This window comes from Lolium perenne, chromosome 6 (genome assembly GCF_019359855.2).
Source record: "Lolium perenne isolate Kyuss_39 chromosome 6, Kyuss_2.0, whole genome shotgun sequence".
In the NCBI taxonomy this organism is placed as follows: Eukaryota; Viridiplantae; Streptophyta; class Magnoliopsida; order Poales; family Poaceae; genus Lolium; species Lolium perenne.
Window position 1 is genome coordinate 239,071,960 of NC_067249.2, and position 22,836 is coordinate 239,094,795.

Below are 22,836 nucleotides of genomic sequence, written 5' to 3' on the forward strand. Positions count from 1 at the left end.
TGTAAAGAATATGAGATGAATGTAGTGATTCGAAGCAATGGTAAAGACAATGAATAAACAACTGAATCATATAGCAAAGACTTTTCATGAATAGTACTTTCAAGACAAGCATCAATAAGACTTGCATAAGAGCTAACTCATAAAGCAAGAGATTCTTAGTAGAAAGTTTTGAAGCAACACAAAGGAAGATATAAGTTTCAGCGGTTGCTTTCAACTTCAATCATGTTTATCTCATGGATAATTGTCAACACAAAGTAATATGATGAATGCAAATAAGCAAGTATGTAGGAATCAATGCACACAGTTGACACAAGTGTTTGCTTCTAAGATAGAAAGAAGTAGGTAAACTGACTCAACATAAAAGTAAAAGAATGGCCTTTCGAAGAGGGAAGCATGGATTGCTGTATTTGTGCTAGAGCTTTTATTTTGAAAACATAGAAACAATTTTGTCAACGATAGTAATAATTCATATGTGTTATGTATAAGATATCCTATAAGCTGCAAGCCTCATGCATAGTATACCAATAGTGCCCGCACCTTGTCCTAATTAGCTCGGATTTTCACGGATTATCATTGCATAGCACATGTTTCAACCAAGTGTCACAAAGGGGCACCTCTATGCCGCCTGTACAAAGGTCTAAGGAGAAAGTTCGCATTGGATTTCTCGCTTTTTGATTATTCTCAACTTAGACATCCATACCCGGACAACATAGACAACAGATAATGGACTCCTCTTTAACGCATAAGCATTCAACAACAGATAATATTCTCATAAGAGATTGAGGATTGTTGTCCAAACTGAAACTTCCACCATGATACATGGCTTTAGTTAGCGGCCCAATGTTCTTCTCTAACAATATGCATACTCAAACCATTTGATCATGATAAATCGCCCTTACTTCAGACAAGACGAACATGCATAGCAACTCACACGATATTCAACAAAGGTGAAATAGTTGATGGCGTCCCCAGAAACGTGGTTATCGCTCAACAAGCAACTTATAAGAAATAAGACACATAAGTACATATTCAATATCACAATAGTTTTTTTAAGCTATTTTTTCCCATGAGCTATATATTGCAAAGACAAAGAATGGAATTTTAAAGGTAGCACTTCAAGCAATTTACTTTGGAATGGCAGAAAAATACCATGTAGTAGGTAGGTAGGTATGGTGGACACAAATGGCATAGTTTTTGGCTCAAGGATTTTGGATCCACGAGAAGTATTCCCTCTCAATACAAGGCTTAGGCTAGCAAGGTTGTTTGAAGCAAACTCAAGTATGAATCGGTACAGCAAAACTTACATAAGAACATATTGCAAGCATTAGAAGACTCTACACTGTCTTCCTTGTTGTTCAAACCCTCACCAGAAAATATCTAGACTTAGAGAGACCAATCATGCAAACCAAATTTCAACAAGCTCTATGGTGTTTCTTCACTAATAGGTGCAAACTACATGATGCAAGAGCTTAAACATGATCTATTTGAGCACACAATTGCCAAGTATCAAATTATTCAAGACATTATTCCAATTACCACATGAAGCATTTTCTGTTTCCAACCATATAACAATGAACGAAGCAGTTTCAACCTGCGCCAAGAACATTAAGAGTAAAGCTAAGAACACATGTGTTCATATGCAACAGTGGAGCGTGTATCTCTCCCACACAAAGAATGCTAGTATCCGATTTTATTCAAACAAAACGAAAATAAAAACATAAAGACGCTCCAAGTAAAGCACATAAGATGTGACAGAATAAAAATATAGTTTCACTAGAGGTGACCTGATAAGTTGTCGATGAAGAAGGGGATGTCTTGGGCATCCCCAAGCTTAGATGCTTGAGTCTTCTTGAAATATGCAGGGATGAACCACGGGGGCATCCCCAAGCTTAGAGTTTTCACTCTCCTTGATCATATTGTATCATCCTCCTCTCTTGATCCTTGAAAACTTCCTCCACACCAAACTCAAAACAAACTCATTAGAGGGTTAGTGCATAATCAAAAATTCACATATTCAGAGGTGACATAATCATTATTAACACTTCCGGACATTACACAAAGCTACTGAAAGTTAATGGAAGAAAGAAATCCATCAAACATAGCAAAACAGGCAATGCGAAATAAAAGGCAGAATCTATCAAAACAGAACATTACGTAAAGACGAATTTTTCTGGGGCACTTAACTTGCTCAGATGAAAATGCTCAAATTGAATGAAAGTTGCGTACATATCTGAGGATCACGCACGTAAATTGGAAGATTTTTCTGAATTACCTACAGACGGGGCTACTCAATTTCGTGAGAGTAAGAATTCTGTTTCTGCGCAGTAATCCAAATCTAGTATTATCTTTACTATCAAAGACTTTACTTGGCACAACAATGCAATAAAATAAAGATAAGGAGAGGTTGCTACAGTAGTAAAAACTTCCAATACTCAAATGTAAAACAAAAGTGCAGAAGTAAAATAATGGGTTGTCTCCCATAAGCGCTTTTCTTTAACGCCTTTCAGCTAGGCGCAGAAAGTGTGAATCAAGTATTATCAAGAGATGAAGTATCAACATCATAATTTGTTCTAATAATAGAATCAAAAGGTAACTTCATTCTCTTTCTAGGGAAGTGTTCTATACCTTTCTTGAGAGGAAATTGATATTTAATATTACCTTCCTTCATATCAATAATAGCACCAACAGTTCGAAGAAAAGGTCTTCCCGAAATAATGGGACAAGATGCATTGCATTCAATATCCAAGACAACAAAATCAACGGGGACAAGGTTATTGTTAACAGTAATGCGAACATTATTAATCCTCCCCAAAGGTTTCTTTATAGAATTATCAGCAAGATTAACATCCAAATAACAATTTTTCAATGGTGGCAAGTCAAGCATATTATAGATTTTCTTGGGCATAACAGAAATACTTGCACCAAGATCACATAAAGCATTACAATCATAATCACTGACCTTCATCTTAATGATGGGCTCCCAACCATCTTCCAACTTCCTAGGAATAGAAGTTTCAAGTTTTAATTTATCTTCTCTAGCTTTAATGAGAGCATTTGTAATATGTTTTGTAAAGGCCAAATTTATAGCACTAGCATTAGGACTTCTAGCAAGTTTTTGTAAGAACTTTATAACTTCAGAGATGTGACAATCATTAAAATCTAAACCATTATGGTCTACAGCAATGTGATCATTGTCCCCAATATTTTGAAAAATTTCAGCAGTTTTATCACAGGCAGTTTCAGCAGTTTTAGCAGTTTCAAGCAGTTTCGCACGCTTTGCATTAGGAGTAGAAACATTGCCAACACCAATTATTTTATCATCTATAGTAGGAGGTGTAGCAACATGTGAAGCATTATTATTACTAGTGGTGGTAATAGTCCAAACTTTAGCTACATTATTCTCTTTAGCATTTTCTTCTCTTTCCGACCTAGCATGCAATTCAGCCATCAATCTAATATTCTCATTAATTCGAACTTGGATGGTGTTTGCTGTAGCAAATGACTTAATATCTTTAGTTTAATTAGGCATAACTTTCAATTTCAAAAGATCAACATCGGCAGCGAGACTATCAACTTTAGAAGCAAGAATATCAATTTTACCAAGCTTTTCTTCAACAGTTTTGTTAAAAGCAGTTTGTGTACTAATAAATTCTTTAAGCATGGCTTCAAGACCAGAGGGTACACTCCTATTATTGTTGTAAGAATTATCATAAGAATTACCATAACCATTACTATTATTAGAAGGATATGGCCTATAGTTGTTACCAAAATTATTCCTATAAGCATGGTTGTTGAAATTATTATTTTTAATGAATTTCACATCAACATGCTCTTCTTGAGCAACCAATGAAGCTAAAGGAACATTATTAGGATCAACATTAGATCTACCATTAACAAGCATAGACATAATAGCATCAATCTTATCACTCAAGGAGGAGATTTCTTCAACAGAATTTACCTTCTTACCTTGTGGAGCTCTTTCTGTGTGCCATTCAGAGTAATTAATCATCATATCATCAAGAAGCTTTGTTGCGGCACCTAGAGTGATGGACATAAAAGTACCTCCCGCAGCTGAATCCAATAGGTTCCGCGAAGAAAAATTCAATCCTGCATAAAAGGTTTGGATGATCATCCAAGTAGTCAGTCCATGGGTAGGGAAATTTTTAACCAAAAATTTCATTCTTTCCCATGCTTGAGCAACATGCTCATTATCCAATTGCTTAAAATTCATTATGATACTTCTCAAAGATATAATTTTAGCAGGAGGATAATATCTACCAATGAAAGCATCCTTACATTTAGTCCATGAATCAATACTATTCTTAGGCAAAGATAGCAACCAATCTTTAGCTCTTCCTCTTAAGGAGAAAGGAAACAACTTTAATTTTATAATGTCACCATCTACATCCTTATACTTTTGCATTTCACTAAGTTCAACAAAATTATTAAGATGGGCAGCAGCATCATCAGAACTAACACCAGAAAATTGCTCTTTGATAACAAGATTCAGTAAAGCAGGTTTAATTTCAAAAAATTCTGCTATAGTAGCAGGTGGAGCAATAGGTGTGCATAGGAAATCATTATTATTTGTGCTAGTGAAGTCACACAACTTAGTATTTTCAGGAGTACCCATTTTAGCAATAGTAAATAAAGCAAACTAGATAAAGTAAATGCAAGTAACTAATTTTTTTTGTGTGTTTTTGATATAGAGAACGCAAACAAGACAGTAAATTAAGTAAAGCAAGTAACTATTTTTTTGTATTTTGATATAAGAAAGCAACAAAGAAGATTAAAGTAAAGCAAGAAAAAAACAAAGTAAAGAGATTGGAAGTGCGAGACTCCCCTTGCAGCGTGTCTTGATCTCCCCGGCAACAGCGCCAGAAAAAGAGCTGCTGACGTGGGTGTTGGATTGCAACGGCACCAGAAAGTAGCTTCCTTGTGACGGTAAAGCACTCGTCCGTTGGGAACCCCAAGAGGAAGGTATGATGTGTACAGCAGCAAGTTTTCCCTCAGTAAGTTTATCGAACCAGTAGGAGTCAAGGAGCACGTGAAGGTTGTTGGTGACGGAGTGTAGTGCGGCGCAACACCAGGGATTCCGACACCAACGTGGAACCTGCACAACACAATCCAAATACTTTGCCCCAACTTAACAGTGAGGTTGTCAATCTCACCGGCTTGCTGTAAACAAAGGATTAAATGTATGGTGTGGAAAATGATGTTTGTATGCGAAGAACGGTAAAGAACAATGTTTGCAGTAGATTGTATTCAGATGTAAAAGAATTGGACCGGGGTCCACAGTTCACTAGTGGTGTCTCTCCAATAAGAAATAGCATGTTGGGTGAACAAATTACAGTTGGGCAATTGACAAATAGAGAGGGCATAACAATGCACATACATATCATGATGAGTAGAGTGAGATTCAATTGGGCATTACGACAAAGTACATAGACCGCTATCCAGCATGCATCAATGCCTAAAAAGTCCACCTTCGGGTTAGCATCCGCACCCCTTCCAGTATTAAGTTGCAAACAACAGACAATTGCATTAAGTATGGTGCGTAATGTAATCAACACAAATATCCTTAGACAAAGCATCGATGTTTTATCCCTAGTGGCAACAGCACATCCACAACCTTAGAACTTTTACATCACATGTCCTGCAGTTTAATGGAGGCATGAACCCACTATCGAGCATAAATACTCCCTCTTGGAGTTACAAGTATCAACTTGGCCAGAGCCTCTACTAGCAACGGAGAGCATGCAAGATCATAAACAACACATATATGATAGATTGATAATCAACTTGACATAGTATTCCATATTCATCGGATCCCAACAAACACAACATGTAGCATTACAAATAGATGATCTTGATCATGATAGGCAGCTCACAAGATCTACAATGATAGCACAATGAGGAGAAGACAACCATCTAGCTACTGCTATGGACCCATAGTCCAGGGGTGAACTACTCACACATCAATCCGGAGGCGATCATGGCGATGAAGAGTCCTCCGGGAGATGATTCCCCTCTCCGGCAGGGTGCCGAAGGCGATCTCCTGAATCCCCCGAGATGGGATTCGCGGTGGCGGCGTCTCTGGAAGGTTTTCCGTATCGTGGCTCTCGGTAATAGGGTTTTCACGACGAAGGCATTAAGTAGGTGGAAGCGCAGAGTCGGAGGGCTGACGAGGGGCCCACACCACAGGCCGGCGCGGGCCCCTCCTTGGCCGCGCCGCTCTATGGTCTGGCCACCTCGTGGCCCCACTTCGTATGTTTTTCGGTCTTCTGGAACCTCCGTGGAAAAATAAGACCCTGGGCGTTGATTTCGTCCAATTCCGAGAATATTTCCTTTGTAGGATTTCTGAAACCAAAAACAGCAGAAAACAACAACTGGCTCTTCGGCATCTCGTCAATCGGTTAGTGCCGGAAAATGCATAATAATGACATAAAGTGTGTATAAAACATGTGAGTATCATCATAAAACTAGCATGGAACATAAGAAATTACAGATACGTTTGAGACGTATCAGTGGGCATGAGCCCAGCATTCGGTTCCCACCGGGCAGGCCGGTGGGGGGCTCGGCGAGGCCAGGCGGTGGGCCGGATTTCGGGACCCCCTGAAAAATCTTTTCCTTTTCTTTAAAATAGAAAATGGTCCCGAACTCCGATTTACATGAAACCAATTTGCTTGGAAAGATAACGATAAATAGAACCCCAACAATCTGCGGCGAACAAAGGTTTCTCGAGGGTGGCTTGCTCTTTCGATAGACGCTCCCGGTTTTTCTCCAATATAGAGCGATAGGCATTGAGGGTTCCAACCGAAGTTCTAGCAGGGAGTGTTGTGTTATTAAGTACGGCTGTTCTGGGTGCTGCCCACTCTTCCTCCGCGATGGTGTAATCGCTGTTGTTGTTACTAGCGCTATTTTCGAAACATAGCCGCCTGCTAGAGCGAGGGGTGTGATCTCCATCTCCCCTATTCCTTGCGTTTCATGTGTTATTGGCGGCATAAACTTGGTGGTGCGCCGCTTTCCAGGTGACCCCCTTGACGATGCTGTCGACACTGTCCTCTCCCGATGAATACTGGGCGCTGCAGTGTGACGGTAAAGCACTCGTCCGTTGGGAACCCCAAGAGGAAGGTATGATGTGTACAGCAGCAAGTTTTCCCTCAGTAAAAAACCAAGGTTTATCGAACCAGTAGGAGTCAAGAAGCACGTTGAAGGTTGTTGGTGGCGGAGTGTAGTGCGGCGCAACACCAGGGATTCCGGCGCCAACGTGGAACCTGCACAACACAATCCAAGTACTTTGCCCCAACTTAACATTGAGGTTGTCAATCTCACCGGCTTGATGTAACAAAGGATTAGATGTATAGTGTGGAAGATGATGTTTGCAAAGAACAGTAAAAACAAGTATTGCGGTAGATTGTATTCGATGTAAAGAATTGGACCGGGGTCCACAGTTCACTAGTGGTGTCTCTCCGATAAGAAATAGCATGTTGGGTGAACAAATTACAGTTGGGCAATTGACAAATAAAGAGGGCATAACAATGCACATACATATCATGATGAGTAGTGTGAAATTCAATTGGGCATTACGACAAAGTACATAGACCGCTATCCAGCATGCATCTATGCCTAAAAAGTCAACCTTCGGGTTAGCATCCGCACCCCTTCCAGTATTAAGTTGCAAACAACAGACAATTGCATTAAGTATGGTGCGTAATGTAATCAACACAAATATCCTTAGACAAAGCATCGATGTTTTATCCCTAGTGGCAACATCACATCCACAACCTTAGAACTTTTACATCATTGTCCCAGATTTAATGGAGGCATGAACCCACTATCGAGCATAAATACTCCCTCTTGGAGTTACAAGTATCAACTTGGCCAGAGCCTCTACTAGCAACGGAGAGCATGCAAGATCATAAACAACACATATATGATAGATTGATAATCAACATAACATAGTATTCCATATTCATCGGATCTCAACAAACGCAACATGTAGCATTACAAATAGATGATCTTGATCATGTTAGGCAGCTCACAAGATCGAACAATGATAGCACAATGAGGAGAAGATGACCATCTAGCTACTGCTATGGACCCATAGTCCAGGGGTGAACTACTCACACATCAATCCGGAGGCGATCATGGCGATGAAGAGTCCTCCGGGAGATGATTCCCCTCTCCGGCAGGGTGCCGGAGGCGATCTCCTGAATCCCCCGAGATGGGATTGGCGGCGGCGGCGTCTCTGGAAGGTTTTCCGTATCGTGGCTCTCGGTACTGGGATATTTGCGACGAAGGCTTTAAGTAGGCGGAAGGGTAGGTCAGGGGCGATGCGAGGGCCCCACACACCAGGGCCGCGCGGCCAAGACCTGGGCCGCGCCACCCTGTTGTGTCGGCGCCTCGTCGCCCCACTTCGTTTCCCTTTCGGACTTCTGGAATCTTCGTGCAAAAATAAGCCCCTGGGCGTTGATTTCGTCCAATTCCGAGAATATTTCCTTTGTAGGATTTCTGAAACCAAAAACAGCAGAAAACAGCAACTGGCTCTTCGGCATCTTGTCAATAGGTTAGTGCCGGGAAATGCATAAATATGACATAAAGTATGTATAAAACATGTGAGTATCATCAATAAAGTAGCATGGAACATAAGAAATTATAGATACGTTTGAGACGTATCAAGCATCCCCAAGCTTAGTTCCTACTCGTCCTCGAGTAGGTAAACGATAACAAAGATAATTTCTGAAGTGACATGCTATCATAATCTTGATCAATACTATTGTAAGCATATCTAATGAATGAAGTGATTCGAAGCAATGGTAAAGACAATGAGTAAACAACTGAATCATATAGCAAAGACTTTTCATGAATAGTACTTTCAAGACAAGTATCAATAAGTCTTGCATATGAGTTAACTCATAAAGCAATAGATTCAAAGTAAAGAGCATTGAAGCAACACAAAGGAAGATTTAAGTTTCAGCGGCTGCTTTCAACTTCAACATGTATATCTCATGGATAGTTGTCAATATAAAGCAATATAACAAGTGCAATAGGTAAACATGTAAGAATCAATGCATAGTTAACACAAGTGTTTGCTTCTAAGATAGAAAGAAGTAGGTAAACTGACTCAACATAAAAGTAAAAGAATGGCCCTTCGCAGAGGGAAGCATGGATTGCTATATTTGTGCTAGAGCTTTTATTTTGAAAACAAGAAACAATTTTGTCAACGGTAGTACTAAAGCATATGTGTTATGTATAATATATCCTACAAGTTGCAAGCCTCATGCATAGATTACCAATAGTGCCCGCACCTTGTCCTAATTAGCTTGGATTTACATGGATTATCATTGCATAGCATATGTTTCAACCAAGTGTCACAAAGGGGTACCTCTATGCCGCCTGTACAAAGGTCTAAGGAGAGAGTTTGCATTGGATTTCTCGCTTTTGATTATTCTCAACTTAGACATCCATAAACCGGGACAACATAGAAAACAGATAATGGACTCCTCTTTAATGCATAAGCATTCAACAACAGGTAATATTCTCATAAGAGATTGAGGATTGATGTCCAAACTGAAACTTTGTTGACGCGTAAAGCACACGCCGGTTGGGAACCCCAAGTGGAAGGTGTGATGCGTACAACAGCAAGTTTCCCTCAGTAAGAAACCAAGGTTTATCGAACAAGTAGGAGTCAAGAAGCACGTTGAAGGTTGTTGGTGACGGTGTGTAGTGCGGCGCAACACCAGGGATTCCGGCGCCAACGTGGAACCTGCACAACACAATCCAAGTACTTTGCCCCAACTTAACAGTGAGGTTGTCAATCTCACCGGCTTGCTGTTACAAAGGATTAGATGTATAGTGTGGAAGATGATGTTTGCAGAAAACAGTAGAACAAGTATTGCAGTAGATTGTATTTGATGTAAAAGAATGGACCGGGGTCCACAGTTCACTAGTGGTGTCTCTCCCATAAGATAAATAGCATGTTGGGTGAACAAATTACAGTTGGGCAATTGACAAATAAAGAGAGCATAACAATGCACATACATGTTATGATGAGTAGTGTGAGATTTAATTGGGCATTACGACAAAGTACATAGACCGCTATCCAGCATGCATCTATGCCTAAAAAGTCCACCTTTAGGTTATCATCCGAACCCCCTCCAGTATTAAGTTGCAAACAACAGACAATTGCATTAAGTATGGTGCGTAATGTAATCAACAAATACATCCTTATATATAGTATTGATGTTTTATCCCTAGTGGCAACATCACATTCACAACCTTAGAGGTTGCTGTCACTCCCCCAGATTTAATGGAGGCATGAACCCACTATCGAGCATAATTACCCCCTCTTGGAGTTACAAGTAATGACTTGGCCAGAGCCTCTACTAGCAACGGAGAGCATGCAAGATCATAAACAACACATAGATAGATTGATAATCAACATAGCATAGTATTCCATATTCATCAGATCCCAACAAACGCAACATGTAGCATTACAGATAGATGATCTTGATCATGTTAGGAAGCTCACAAGATCCAACAATGATAGCACAATTACGAGAAGACGACCATCTAGCTACTGCTATGGACCCATAGTCCAGGGGTGAACTACTCACTCATCAATCCGGAGGCGACCATGGCGGTGTAGAGTCCTCCGGGAGATGATTCCCCTCTCCGGCAGGGCGCCGGAGGCGATCTCCTGAATCCCCCGAGATGGGATTGGCGGCGGCGGCGTCTCTGGAAGGTTTTTCGTATCGTGGCTCTCGGTACTGGAACTATCATCGACGAAGGCTTAAGTAGGCGAAGAGGTAGGTCAAGGGGCGTCACGGGGGCCCCACACTCTAGGGCCGCGCGGGCCACCTGTAGGCCGCGCCGCCCTAGTGTGGCGGCGCCCCGTGGCCCCACTTCGTTTCCTCTCCGGTGTTCTGGAAGCTTCGTGGAAAAATAGGACCCTGGGCGTTGATTTCGTCTAATTCCGAGAATATTTCCTTACTAGGATTTATGAAACCAAAAACAGCAGAAAACAGCAACTGGCTCTTCGGCATCTCGTTAATAGGTTAGTGCCGGAAAATGCATAATAATGACATATAATGTGTATAAAACATGTGAGTATCATCATAAAAGTAGCATGGAACATAAGAAATTACAGATACGTTTGAGACGTATCAAACTTCCACCATGGATCATGGCTTTAGTTAGCGGCCCAATGTTCTTCTCTAACAATATGCATACTCAAACCATTTGATCATGATAAATCACCCTTACTTCAGACAAGACGAACATGCATAGCAACTCACACGATATTCAACAAAGTGAAATAGTTGATGGCGTCCCCAGGAACATGGTTATCGCTCAACAAGCAACTTATTAAAAAATAAGACACATAAGTACATATTCAATACCACAATAGTTTTTAAGCTATTTTTCCCATGAGCTATATATTGCAAAGACAAAGAATGGAATTTTAAAGGTAGCACTCAAGCAATTTACTTTGGAATGGCGGAAAATACCATGTAGTAGGTAGGTATGGTGGACACAAATGGCATAGTTTTTGGCTCAAGGATTTTGGATGCACGAGAAGTAATCCCTCTCAATACAAGGCTTAGGCTAGCAAGGTTGTTTGAAGCAAACACAAGTATGAACCGGTACAGCAAACCTTACATAAGAACATATTGCAAGCATTGTAAGACTCTACACTGTCTTCCTTGTTGTTCAAACCCTCACCAGAAAATATCTAGACTTAAGAGAGACCAATCATGCAAACCAAATTTTAACAAGCTCTACAGTATTTCTTCACTAATAGGTGCAAAGTACATGATGCAAGAGCTTAAACATGAGCACAACAATTGCCAAGTATCAAATTATTCAAGACATTATACCAATTACCACATGTAGCATTTTCTGTTTCCAACCATATAACAATTAACGAAGTAGTTTCAACCTTCGCCATGAACATTTAGAATAAAGCTAAAACATATGTGTTCATATGCAACAGCGGAGCGTGTCTATCTCCCACACAATGAATGCTAGGATCCAATTTTATTCAAACAAAACAAAAATAAAAACATAAAGACGCTCCAAGTAAAGCACATAAGATGTGATGGAATAAAAATATAGTTTCACTAGAGGTGACCTGATATTTTGTCGATGAAGAAGGGGATGCCTTGGGCATCCCCAAGCTTAGATGCTTGAGTCTTCTTGAAATATGCAGGGATGAACCACGGGGGCATCCCCAAGCTTAGAGCTTTCACTCTCCTTGATCATATTGTATCATCCTCCTCTCTTGATCCTTGAAAACTTCCTCCACACCAAACTCAAAACAAACTCATTAGAGGGTTAGTGCATAATCAAAAATTCACATGTTCAGAGGTGACATAATCATTCTAAACACTTCTGGACATTGCACAAAGCTACTGAAAGTTAATGGAATAAAGAAATCCATCAAACATAGCAAAACAGGCAATGCGAAATAAAAGGCAGAATCTGTCAAAACAGAACAGTACGTAAAGACGAATTTTTCTGGGGCACTTAACTTGCTCAGATGAAAATGCTAAAATTTAATGAAAGTTGCGTACATATCTGAGGATCACGCACGTAAATTGGCAGATTTTTCTGAGTTACCTACAGACGGGGCTACTCAATTTCGTGACAATAAGAATTCTGTTTCTGTGCAGTAATCCAAATCTTGTATCATCTTTACTATCAAAGACCTTACTTGGCACAACAATGCAATAAAATAAATATAAGGAGAGGTTACTACAGTAGTAACAACTTCTAAGACTCAAATATAAAACAAAAGTGCAGAAGTAAAATAATGGGTTGTCTCCCATAAGCGCTTTTTTTTAACGCCTTTCAGCTAGGCGCAGAAAGTGTGTATCAAGTATTATCAAATGATGAAGCATCAACAGAGGGGTTTGGAGTTTTCTCAACTATGCATTGTATCTTATCTATGTAAGTTTCAGAGGCTCCTTTTTCATTACTCTTAGGCTTGCTATTCTCATCAAACAAATTTTCAGGAACAATCCAATCATAATTCTTTTCTAGTGCCTCGCACATTCCTAAGAGCTTGCAAGGTATTGATGTTTTAATATCCCCCTCATAATTAACTTTATTAGTGTACTTTTGTCTATCTTTTTCCATCTTTTCAAGGGTACTAGCAAAGTTGGTATAAGAGCCAAGCATCTTATATTTAGTAAAGACTTTTCTAGCTTCTCTTGCTACATCACAAAATTCTTTAAAAGGGTTTCTAAGACAAAATCTTTCTTTTCTCCTTCTTCCATATCACAGAGTGTAAGGAACATATGTTGGATTACGGGGTTGAGATTAACAAATCTAGCTTCTAACATGTGTACTAAAGAAGCAGCAGCAATTTCATAAGTAGGAGCAAGTTCTACCAAGTGTCTATCTTCAAAATCTTCAACCGTACTAATATGAGTGAAAAAATCTTCTATATTATCTTTTCCAATGATAGACCCTCGTCCTACCAGTACATCTTTTAGAGTGAACTTAGGAGGAAACATGATGAAATAAGTAAAGTAAATGCAAGTACTATTTTTTTTTGGTGTTTTTGATATAGAGAATGCAAACAAGATAGTAAATAAAGTAAAGCAAGTAACTAATTTTTTTGTGTTTTGATTTAAGAAAACAAACAAAGCAGTAAATAAAGTAAAGTAAAGCAAGACAAAAACAAAGTAAAGAGATTGGAAGTGGGAGACTCCCCTTGCAGCGTGTCTTGATCTCCCCGGCAACGGCGCCAAAAAAGTAGCTGCTGACGTTGTAGTAGCTTCCTTGTGACGGTAAAGCACTCGTCCGTTGGGAACCCCAAGAGGAAGGTATGATGTGTACAGCAGCAAGTTTTCCCTCAGTAAGAAACCAAGGTTTATCGAACCAGTAGGAGTCAAGAAGCACGTTGAAGGTTGTTGGTGGCGGAGTGTAGTGCGGCGCAACACCAGGGATTCCGGCGCCAACGTGGAACCTGCACAACACAATCCAAGTACTTTGCCCCAACTTAACAGTGAGGTTGTCAATCTCACCGGCTTGCTGTAACAAAGGATTAGATGTATAGTGTGGAAGATGATGTTTGCAAAGAACAGTAAAAACAAGTATTGCAGTAGATTGTATTCGATGTAAAGAATTGGACCGGGGTCCACAGTTCACTAGTGGTGTGTCTCCGATAAGAAATAGCATGTTGGGTGAACAAATTACAGTTGGGAAATTGACAAATAAAGAGGGCATAACAATGCACATACATATCATGATGAGTAGTGTGAAATTCAATTGGGCATCACGACAAAGTACATAGACCGCTATCCAGCATGCATCTATGCCTAAAAAGTCCACCTTCGGGTTAGCATCCGCACCCCTTCCAGTATTAAGTTGCAAACAACAGACAATTGCATTAAGTATGGTGCGTAATGTAATCAACACAAATATCCTTAGACAAAGCATCGATGTTTTATCCCTAGTGGCAACCGCACATCCACAACCTTAGAACTTTCTGTCACTGTCCCAGATTTAATGGAGGCATGAACCCACTATCGAGCATAAATACTCCCTCTTGGAGATACAAGTATCAACTTGGCCAGAGCCTCTACTAGCAACGGAGAGCATGCAAGATCATAAACAACACATATATGATAGATTGATAATCAACATAACATAGTATTCCATATTCATCGGATCTCAACAAACGCAACATGTAGCATTACAAATAGATGATCTTGATCATGTTAGGCAGCTCACAAGATCGAACAATGATAGCACAATAAGGAGAAGACGACCATCTAGCTACTGCTATGGACCCATAGTCCAGGGGTGAACTACTCACACATCAATCCGGAGGCGATCATGGCGATGAAGAGTCCTCCGGGAGATGATTCCCTTCTCCGGCAGGGTGCCGGAGGCGATCTCCTGAATCCCCCGAGATGGGATTGGCAGCGGCGGCGTCTCTGGAAGGTTTTCCGTATCGTGGCTCTCGGTACTGGGATATTCGCGACGAAGGCTTTAATTAGGCGGAAGGGTTGGTCAGGGGCGACACGAGGGCCCCACACACCAGGGCCGCGCGGTCAAGACCTGGGCCGCGCCGCCCTATTGTGTCGGCGCCTCGTCGCCCCACTTCGTTTCCCTTTCGGACTTCTGGAATCTTCGTGCAAAAATAAGACCCTGGGCATTGATTTCGTCCAATTCCGGGAATATTTCCTTTGTAGGATTTCTGAAACCAAAAACAGCAGAAAACAACAACTGGCTCTTCGGCATCTTGTCAATAGGTTAGTGCCGGAAAATGCATAAATATGACATAAAGTATGTATAAAACATGTGAGTATCATCAATAAAGTAGCATGGAACATAAGAAATTATAGATACATTTGAGACGTATCATCTTCGTACGTTGTCTTCGCCATCAGCCCAGCTGTTAGCGATTCCATTAACTTGGTTATAGTTTTTGGCTTCTTGCGCCCAAGTTCCTCTATGTAGGTTTCACGTTGGATGCCATCGCTGAAGGCATCGATTGCTCTGCAACGAAGACATCTTCGGCAGCGTTCAGGAGTTTGGTGAATCTTCCGATGTACGCACACATCGACTCATTCTACTTCTGTTGGCAATGCCATAATTCCTCAATCCCAACAGGTCTTTTGTACGTTGCTTGGAAGTTCGTGACGAAAGCGTCCACTAGGTCATCCCATGATTTGATGGAACCTTTTGGCAGGCCTCTCAACCAAGCTCGTGCCGAATCCTTCAGGTAAAGCTGCAGGCACTGCATTGCTGCTATCTGATTTCCCTTGTGTAGGATCACCGTCTGTAGGTAATCGTCTATCCATGACCTCCGCTCCTGCTGTCCATCGTACTTAGCGGCGTCGGTGGGGGTAGGTTTGAACTTTTTGGGAGGCATCGTCTCACGGATCTTCTAGCTTAAGCAATCGGCCCCCCTTAGCTCGCCGTCATACTCTTGGCTTTCATCGGAGGCGTCGCTGTCGTATTCCTCCCTAGCGGCACGTCGTCGCCTTGCTTTATAGATTCTACTCTGGGTGATTTCATCTCGAGCATCCCTCGAGCGATGCTTTGAACCACTGGCCTGTAACGTGGTCTTTTCCTTCCGTGGGACCAAGTTATCTCCTAATATTGCGAGGCTTTCCAAGGCGCCCCGGTGAGCTTGAGCCATGGAACCTTCGGGTCGTTGATTGATGAGGTACAACGCGAGATTGGCAGTTGCTCCCTCGATGGTTTTCGGCCGTAGCATACCCGCGGTGTCCGTAGTCATGAAGGACTTGGATAGGTTCGATGTGATTTCTCTAGCGTCATCTTCCGAAAGCCTGGATAACCCCCATCGGTGCTTTCCTACGCCTTGACTGCTTCGGGAGGCGCTTCCTCGCGAGCCCCTTCGTCGCTCGCTAGATTGCTCTGCGGCGAACAAACGTTTCTCGAGGGTGGCTTGCTCTTTCGATAGACGCTCCCGGTTTTTCTCCAATATAGAGCGATAGGCATTGAGGGTTCCAACCGAAGTTCCAGCAGGGAGTGTTGTGTTATTAAGTACGGCTGTTCTGGCTGCTGCCCACTCTTCCTCCGCGATGGTGTAATCGCTGTTGTTGTTACTGGCGCTGTTTTCAAAACTTAGCCGCCTGCTAGAGCGAGGGGTATGATCTCCATCTCCCCTATTCCTTGCGTTTCCTGTGTTATTGGCGGCATAAACTTGGTGGTGCGCCGCTTTCCAGGTGACCCCCTTGACAATGCTGTCGACACTGTCCTCTCCCGATGAATACTGGGCGCTGCAGATGAACGGTGTGTCGCTTGATCCCAGCCCGTGCCTGATATCGCAATTCAAGCAGTAGTACGAGATCATCTCTGAAGATACGGGATTATCGGATCCAACCGACATTGAAGACGTCGACCGAGGGGTGGATGGTGAAGACGAGTTCGTCGAGTCCGTCAGGCCAGCCGAAAGATCGACTGATGACGACGTACCTGGCCCTGCTGTCGGTGGTGGTGATTTCCTCGCTGATCTGGGGGTGTATGGTTCTAGCAGTCGAAGGACTCCTTCCGCGTTGACGTTGTAGTGGACGTTGCCGAACATCATCTCCATGTTTCCTTGTAGATCTGAGAAAGTCGAGCGAGAAGAGTCGCTGTGCGGGGTGAACTCATAGGAGCCGAATCGAATCGGGCTTCCTAGACTTGGCGATGATGACGATGATGGTGTCGACGAAGCTGCCGACGACATGACTGGATCTGCCGATGACGGATCTTGTGCCGACAGGTTTCCCACAGACGGCGCCAATTGTCGAGGGTACTCCTCGGCAATGCCCTCCGATTGGGGCTTAGGGTTGATGGAATCCTGTAGGCTGACACGAGACATCGGTTAACAGACAAGCGGGGAGAGCGATTTACCCAGATTCGGGGCCCTCGATGAGGCAAAACCCTTACGTCCTGCATGTCTGATCTTGATTATGAAAATATCGGGTTACAATGGGGTGCCGAAGGTTTCGGCTGTGATCTCGTCGAGAGGCTAAGTGCTGCGGCGACCTAGCTCTAGACTTATGATGGCTAAAGTTGCTAAGATTGTTCGTGTCCCTCGGCAGCCCCTCTCCTGGCCCTTATATAGGAGGCCAGGTCTCAAGAGATCTGTCCGGGTACGACTAGGTTTACAAAAGACCTAGCTCTAAATTTTCCTTGTTCGGCTCCTCTCTGTCTTGTTCTTCAAGGAATCTTCTCCAGCACCGTCCTAGTGGCCCGCCTTGCCATCAGGTATCTTCATGGGCCTCCAGTTGGGCCGCACATGATAGGGCGATGTCAGTTACCCGAAGGGTAATGCCCACGTCACTTGTATGAGTACTTCACTTGGAGAAGTATTCCCTATTGCTAGTAAATCATATGCACCTGCAATCTATATTAAAGATAAAGACTATGAGTTCAATGTTGATTCTGAAAGAATTGAAATAGTTGAAGCATCTAAATTCTATGGTAAAGATGAGGAATACCTTTATGAACATTTAACAAACCTTAATGAACTAGCAAGTTTATTTGGTAAAAAAAATCCAACAAAGCTATTAGTTCTTGAAATTGGTTTCTTTATCTTTAGGAGGAGAAGCAAAATCTTGGTAAAATTCATTGGTCCGAAAATCAATTACTAGTAAAAAAGCATGCATTTATTTGTCCTTTAATAAGTATTTTCCTGCCTATAAGATTCATGCCATGAGAGCTGAAATTAGTAACTTTGCACAAAGTAAGAAAGAAAGACGTTGGTGACACTTCTGTTACCTTGTTGAAGGCATCGTTTCTGCAATCCTTCATTATGCCTAATGTTCTAGGGGTAAACCTAGATCTAGGTTAATCCTGGATCAGACGATGGAGCCACTTTCGATGTGGTTTTCCCTCTTGATTGTACCGTTTTTGGAGCCTGAGATGCATAGAGGGGGTCTGCTTGGAGGAGCAGTGTTATTTCTAGCGCATCGAGGACGACGAGTCTCGGCGGTGAGGCACAACGAGGTCTAGATGGTTGTCGCGTGATGTTCACCAGGTGCAGGGTGGAGGGCAGTGTCGTATCATTGTGGCATCGATGGCAGGAATGACAAAGATTATGCAGATTTATATCTTGAAGGTTGCTCGTCGATTTGATGGTGGCGACTGCTACTGTAGCGTATGCATAATGTGGTCGATAAGAGTCTACTAGACCGGATGAGCGTTTCCGCCTCGCCAGGATGGTGTTTCGGGATATGCAAAGTTACTGGTTCCTAGATGATGGTGGTGGTGGTGGTGGGGGGGGGGGGGGGGGGGGGTCATGTTTTCAAGGTATAAGGCCATGTTGACCTGATCTTCTATCATTGTCGGGTGTGTTGGCGTTGCATCGTGGAATCTGGTATTTTGATGTATGATATTTGTCAACTTTGTTGAATAAACTAATAAAAACTTGTATGGATCCTTTTGATGCAAAGGTTGTGGATCCACCCTCTATTTCAGGAAGAAATATATAGCTGCAGCTCGCTTTGGACATAGCTAGTGAAACATGGGTGTAGGCGCACCCGTTTATTTAGAACATGAAAATATGTCATTTAAAAGTTTTAAATACGATTATATTGGTACTCACTCGTATCAATTCTCAAGAAAAAACAGGATTGTATGTGACCTGTATAAAATTGATAAAATATGGAAATGATACTATAATAATTGAATTTGTACTTTTTAAAGAAATACAAATTTCAACTTTCTCTTTCTCATGTAGGCTAGAAATGGTCGTGTTTTCACTTGAGAATTTGCACGAGTAATTATCAAGACAATATATTCATAAAAAATCACTTCATTTTTTCCAATTTTTTTAAATATAATATGTTTTCACATTTTTTTAAGGCATGCGTCTACATTCATGTCCAACTAATCTGTGTCGCGCCTCGCCTCCACTAGACTTGAACTGTCCTGGCAGAGCAGTTGCGTGCTTGTTTTTAGCACGCACGGGTCGACGTAACCAAAGTACTAGTAGTACGTCATGTTTGCAAGCAACAGAGGGACAAAAACTAGAGATTCCCCGAGCGATTGCGAGATGTTTCATTGTTTTGCTTCATTCCAAGGTGGTCGGACAGTGTGTGTTAATTTTCTTTTCTTGCAAGGTGCATCTACTTGGGTGCTAGTCACTGTTGTCTGCCCCAGATAGTCAAGACGTGGCTTGGACGAAACGACAGCGTGGACAGCAATGGTCTTCAGTACGTACGTACAGGATCGGGACACGTGGTTTGCGTACACGTTACAGACTCTATCCAAATTGTACAGTGACTTTGCGAATACGCTCGTGCCACATGTACACCTTTACAAATGTTGTTTAATTCATTACCGCATCTCCAACAGATATTTTACGGTTTTATGTAACAGGATTGTTAACTCCTGGTTAGCCGGGAACAAAATTAGAGCCGGATCATCTCGATGATTGTTAGATTTACATCGTGATTTGTGCATATAAGTCAGGGCGAGGCATGGTGGTGGTGCTTGAGGGTGGGCGGCTCCTCGGGGAGGAGATTGTGGTTTCAGGTGACCAAACCAGAACAGATGGGGTCAAGCGTGGGGTTGTGGACGGGCTGGATCATCAGATTGGCTTGGTTCCGTCGCACCAGAGGGGAAGAAGACAACTTCCGTGCGATTCAGAAATTTAAGTGCTTGGATGGTTATTTGTGAAATTAAAGCAACTTGCAGGGTAGCCCGAGAACCCTTCCACGGGAATCCTCTCCCAGAATCTTCTTCCAAATCGCCCGTCCACCAAATCCGATCCCAAAACCCTCACACATTTCCTCTCTGCTTCACACGACAAAGAGAACCACCAGCATCCTCCGACTGGCTGCCGTTGCTGCTGCCCTCCCGCCTCTGACCTTCGGTTTCCAGCCGCCCTCTTGGAGGATCCGCGATGTCCAGGCCCCCACATGCACCCTCGAGGTCCGGCAAAACCCCATCGCCGCTCGCGTGCCACCGGCCAGGGCTCGCCGCCGTCCCCTTCGATTGGGTAGCCCCTTTTGTAGAAGGGAATTGGAGAATGCACAGCACCAACTGGGCCGGCTGCTCATGTTTATATATACGGACACATGTACAATTACATGTACAACCCTGACAAAACACGGGGACCTATACCTAGTACAATATGTTACTCAACACCCCCCGCAGTCGAAGGGTCGGCACCGACACATAGACTGGAGCGAAACTCAGGAAAAGTCGTGGACGGCAATCCCTTCGTCATGATATCGGCAAACTGCTGACACGTCGGTACGTGAAGAACTTGAACGCGACCGAGGGCAACTTGCTCACGAATAAAGTGGATGTCCAACTCGATCTGCTTGGTGCGCCGATGATGAACGGGTTTGGCGGAGAGGTAGACATCCGACACGTTGTCGCAGAAGACCAACGTAGCCTTATCAACGGGACAAGAGAGCTCGGAGAGAAGCTGGCGAAGCCACGTGCACTCAGCCACAACGTTAGCCACGGCACGGTACTCGGCCTCAGCACTGGAGCGAGACACGGTGGGCTGCCTCTTGGAGGACCAAGAGACGAGCGACGAGCCGAGGTAGACACAGTAGCCGCTGGTGGAACGTCGCGTGTCCGGGCAGCCCGCCCAGTCCGCGTCCGAGTAGGCAACGAGGTCGGTCGACGTCGAGGGCGAAGCACGCAGCGACATGCCATAGCCCATGGTACCGCAGACGTAGCGGAGAATCCGCTTCACCGCGGCCCAATGAGCATCCCGAGGAGCATGCATATGCAAGCACACCTGCTGCACAGCGTACTGGAGCTCCGGACGTGTCAACATCAAGTACTGGAGGGCACCGACGATGGAGCGGTAGAACGACGCGTCGGAAGCCAGCGACCCATCACTGGCCGAAAGTTTGGCCTTCGTGTCGACAGGAGTAGGTGCAGGGTTGCAGTTAAGTCATTAGTAGGAGTATTTTGTACAAATACACACATGTAGTACGGGCGCAGCTCCTCTACGGTACCGGTGTTACTGTACCTGTACAGTAATTCAGAAAATCTGCCGTCCAGTTTAATCTAACGAGCCTCCTGCGACTCATAAATGGTCACCGGATTCGAAACAAACTTAGGCGCCAAATTTGTACATGCAGAGGGAGCACTCGCAAGTAATATTTCAGAAGAGCTGCGCTCATTGGTGAACTTGCATGGGCTGCACTCGCAACAGTATTGTTGATTGCTGACCGTACAAGATCGGCACCAACGGAACCAGCTGTCACGGCAGGCCGGGCTCCGGCGGCAGCAGCAATCGACGAGGCCGACGTGGCCGGCCGGCCTGCATTGTACAACCTCAGTTGCGCCAAATTTGTACATGGAGAATCAGCCATGCTTTCGCAAATACAACCTCAGTTGCGCAAGAGGAGGGAGGTATCAAAGTATCAAACGACAAGGACAACGCGGAGTCAAGGAAGGGTACGTGCTCTGTCTGGCCGTCTCGCTGCTCGCGGCGAGGTGTCGAGGAAGGGCGTCAATGCGTCATGTGCTGCCAGCGGCAAGGCGTTGAGGAAGAGAACCGTGTCACTGCCGGCGGCGAGGTGGCGAGGAAGGGCGTCGTGTCGCTGCCGCCGGCGAGGCGTTGACGATGAGAACCGTGTCACTGCCGGCGGCAGGGTTGTCAGGAAGGGCGTCGTGTCGTTGCCGCCGGCGAGGCGTTGAGGATGAGAACCGTGTCACAGCCGGCGGCAGGGTGGAGAGGAAGGGCGTCGTGCCGCTGCCGCCGGCGAGGCATCGATGAAGGGCGTCGTGTCAGGCTGTCGGCGGCGAGTCGTCGACGAAGGGCCATGTGTCGCTGCCAGCGACGAGGCATCCCAAATCCCAATTACGTATTGTCTTCATGTCACTTAGAGTATTGGAGGAACAACTAGAGATGTCCTACGATGCAGCTGTTTAGTCAATTGATCCTCAATCTACAGGAGATGATCCTTCTCTGCTTTTTGGCGCTAGGTTGCAGTGCTCACGTAATTCATTTGGCGCCAAAAGAAAGATATATGCGATATTCCCTCCATACCACCTTAAACACAGTAATTATTTTTCTAATACGGGTGTCCACCGATGAATGGCAGGAGGCCCGTTAGATTAAACTGGACGGCAGCCCATGTAGTACATAACGATGATTGGAGAGTTTCACTTGACATGTCTTCGGTTCATACTTCAAGGCCGCAGCTTTTACCCTCTACTTTCTCCGGCATGGCATCGGTGATCGGTGTCATGCCCAAATACAAAGATGGGATGAACAACCGGATCAGTATCGATATTCGGATACAACTTGGGATACGAGAGAGTTTAGGGGTGAGAAATCAGTAAAGCAAGGAGATGGAAAACTAGAGCAGGGGATGAGAACATCTCCAC